General features: G+C 47.4%; 1 pseudogene; it reads right to left on the reverse strand.

Moving 5' to 3' along the window:
• Positions 1–3,317: 3,317 nt before the first annotated feature.
• On the reverse strand, positions 3,318–3,816 carry LOC115285203 (annotated as a pseudogene).
• Positions 3,817–4,050: the final 234 nt, after the last annotated feature.

The following is a 4,050-nucleotide window of genomic DNA, read 5'->3' on the forward strand; positions in this document are numbered from 1 at the left end:
GAATCATATTCCATGTATGTACCTGCCAGAGTTTGTTTACCCATTCAGCTATTAAAGGATATATCTGTTTGTTTGTTTGTTCTGAGTCTTAGGAATCACAAATTAGTGAACAATAAACATCGTGTACATAGTCTTGTGTGTACAAAATTACTCATTGATGGATATAACTGGAAGTGTGATTTTTGTATCATAGAAAAATATGGGTTTGTAAGAAACTGCCAAGGCTCCTTCCAAAGTGGCTGGAGTATTTGGCATCCAACCAGCAATGTAAGGAAGTTCCTCCTTGATTCTAAAGTGTTTTTTGTAGCCAACACTAATGAGAGAAATGGAATGCTGGGAAATGTAGTTTTGTGTTAAGTTGACAAATTAACAGCGCCTTACTAATTTTTATGCTATTTTTTTCTCATTTGATGATTCTGTAGAGAAAATAAAGAGTGTCACCTGGACATAGAGGTGATGGATTGAGTCCACTGGAAAAAAAATTAACTTCCTCCTTCCCCACATCCTACCAGCATCTGATGCTGTCACTGTATTGAATTTCAGCCATAGTAATGGGAGTCTAGTTCACCTCACTGTTTCAATTTGTAACCCTTCAGTGGCATATCATGTAGGACAGTTTTCATATCTTTAAGAGTCATTTGAGTACCTTTCTTAGTAAGAAGTCTCTTCAGATCTGTCACTGGGGAGGCCTTGCCCAGTACCCGGAAATCAGGAGCTGAGGAAAAACTCTAATCTCAAGGTAAGGGGAAAGCTGAGTATCCCTAAGATTTCTGTCCTCAGGGGATTATAAGTAAAGCCCGGATATACCAGGAGACATGCAGGGGGCTAGGCAGAGTGCTCCCTGGTTCTCTCAGGTCACACATCCTGCAGGACTGCACTTCCTGTCATTCTAACCCAGAAACTGTGGGGGCTACTTTGCTTCTGCAAACAGACTATTTTTGGACTGGGAGACCAATACCTCTAACAAGAGACATTTTCATTGATTTTATACACTGACGCAAGTCCAGATATTGAAGCCTTCTGGTTTTAGTAGGATATGTAAAGTTCAAAGCCATAATCTAGGCTTTTTTTTTGGTCTCAGAGAAGAGGAGTGATGAATAGACCAGGATAGGGGTAAAGTGTATATTTTGTCACATGTCCCCGTGTAGCAGGAGCTCTTTGTGACATTTGCTTTTATGCAGATCTTCAGCAATGAACCAGCCACCTTTCAGGCTAGAGGCCTGGAGGAAGGTAAAGAAATTTCATCAATAGCGTGCCTGGGTGGCTCAGTCAGTTAAGCAACCAACTTCAGCTCAGGTCATAGTCTTGCAGTTTGTGGGTTTTGACCCACGTGGGCCTCTGGGCTGACAATTTGGAGCCTGGAGCCTGCCTCAAATTCAAATTCTGTCTGTCTGTCTCTCACTCTCTCCTTCCCCACTAGCTCACTCTCCCTCTCAAAAATAAATAAACATTAATTTTATTAATAAGAAGTTTCATCAGCACACCTACATCAGCAGAATCCAGCTTGAACACCTGGATAGTCTCTCACAGCTGTCCTGGATCACAGTGCACAGGCTCCTCCTGGGAGCCGTGGTACCATTGCCATGATTATCTCTAGGTTTGCTGTTTCTCCTGTGCAGATCCTGGGATCTGAGATTACAAAGATGTTCATCAGAGGAGTGACGCATCCACAAATGGGGGAGTTCCTGCTCTGTATGTTCCACAGCCTCCAACACCCTGATTGAAAAAGAGACCGAATTTTGTCTGAGGGGATAGGTGGACAGAGTCAGTACATGTGGGTGCAGGAAACCTATTCATGGGAGTGTCCATGGGTCTGGTGTCATCTGTGGTGGAGATCCGTCCATGGACCTACTTGAACCACTGCCCTGGAATCACCTCAGCATTTTCCTAACAACTGCACAGCATGCCATGCCCACTTATGACCCCTAGTTGGGGAGGTCTTGGCCATAGAACCCAATTTCTCCTTTGACTAACCCCCTCCTCCCTGACTGCACCATTGAAGGCTCACTTGCCTGGTGAGGGTTCCAGGCTAACTCTGTGCCTGCAATTCCTCCCAGGCCTGTATCCTCACCCAGCATCTCACGTCCTTGTTTCATCCTTGGAACCAATGAGTTTCAGTCTCTCCTGAGCCCCAGAGCCTGGGAGGGAAGGAAGGATTTCTGCTCAACCACTGGAAGGTCAGAGTCTATTCTGTGGCCTATAAAGGAAAATGAAATCAAAGAAACATTCATTTTCCTTATTTCAAGAGATAAAGCAACTATAGAGACTGTGGTTTTATGACATGTGGCTACTCAGGCACCATAGATGTCATCATGAAACTAAACTACTTTGTTTTATTGTTGTTTTGTTCTTCCTGATGTCACAGAAACACTGAATGGATACTTGAGAGTAGATCCATTATAAACTAGGTTGTACCTGCAGGTATAGTTCGTGTATATGCAAAGTATTTTACAAGTTAAAATGACAAGGAACAAGCCTCTAAGCAAGGTCAAGGCATTTATCCCAAAACCCCATCTTCCTGTGTAACTTTGAGAAGCACTATTGAGTCCCATCAAACAGTAATAGTCTGACCCTCAGGCTGCAGCCCATAGGTAAGCAGAAGCCCTACATTGGCCGAGGCATCTTGGATCCAGCAAAGTGCCGGGGGACCCTGGAGCCTTGTTGCTTATCTCAGTCTATGTGACAGGACAGGTTGTACCAGGGAGGGCTGGCTGCTTCAGCTAGAAGTAGCTGGGGTCTGAACCAAAGGGACTAATGCAGAATAGAAGGCTATCCTTTGTCCATCTCCAGCTGTTCTTACCTGGGGAGTAAAGGAGAAGAAAGAGGACAAGCAACAGCCCCTAGTCCCCACAATCGGCTGGGCTTTCCCATGCCTTCTTTTCTTCTCCACCCTCTGTCACAGGAAGGAAGGCCTGTCCATGCAAATGGGTTCCATCCTATGTCTGCCCAGCTCATCCCTCAGCCCTGGGGATGGTCTCAGCTCACATCACACACTGTTGAGGATGGGGGTTGGCTTTACCCTGGGGAGAGCTCTGGGAGCAAGGCCCTGCTGAGACAGCACAAGAGTCCCTGCTTAAGGGACTCTGCCAGGCCAGACAAGGACACAGCTGCTGAGTCCCCATCAAGGAGCACACAGTCAAGTCCCTAGGCCCAAACACCCTTGAGTGAATGGTCCTCAATAAGCAGCTGTCTCAGGCAGAAGCATAATCTCTGTGCATCACTCCTTTCTTCTCAAGGACAGGTCTCACCACAGAGAAGTGTCCCCAACAGAAGCCTCCACTGAAGCTTCTCAAAAAAAAGATGCATTATCGGTGCCACTATGAGTAACAAATGTTGCTCTCACTGCCATGAATTATAGCACAGTAGTAGTCAGCCTCGTCCTCAGGTTGCAGCCCAGAGAAGAGCCGAAGTCCTGCATTGGCCGAGGCATCTTTGGATGCAGAGAAGCGGTTGGGGACCCCGGATCCCAACTGTGTACTTGTGTAGTAGTACAGGAGATACCGGGGAGGGCTCCCTGAATCTGCTGGTACCAGTATATGCCATAGCTGCCCACGTTGATGTGTCTGCTCAGGGTGCAGGTGAGTCTGGCAGTCGTTCCCAGAGATGCAGAGAAGGACGATGGCTGGGTCAGCACAGGCAGGGACAGGGAACCTGCAAACATAGACACAGCAGAGAAGAGAAGGGACAGGGTATGTGAGATTAGGGAGCTGGGCCAGAGGGATTTGACTCTGGCTGCCAGGGGACCCTGGTGCCCTGGATCCTGTCCCTACCTGTGCAGTGACAGACGAGCACAAGGAGGACAGGGATTCAGGCCATGGCAACACTGTTCCTTCTTAGGACACAAAGGTGGAACTGGGCTCTCCCTCGCCTGACTTATTCCCTCACCACGGGCCTCACAGAGGAGGGGCTGATGATGTAAATGTGACCCACCCCTGCATCTTCTCCAGGTGCATGCACAGGATTGTGGCCCTTGGACAGGAAGACAACATGATGCACTAGTTTTCCCCTGGGTGGGCTTGGCAGAAGCAGTTGCTTGGAACCACATAAAGG

This window comes from Suricata suricatta, unplaced genomic scaffold (genome assembly GCF_006229205.1).
Source record: "Suricata suricatta isolate VVHF042 unplaced genomic scaffold, meerkat_22Aug2017_6uvM2_HiC HiC_scaffold_52, whole genome shotgun sequence".
In the NCBI taxonomy this organism is placed as follows: Eukaryota; Metazoa; Chordata; class Mammalia; order Carnivora; family Herpestidae; genus Suricata; species Suricata suricatta.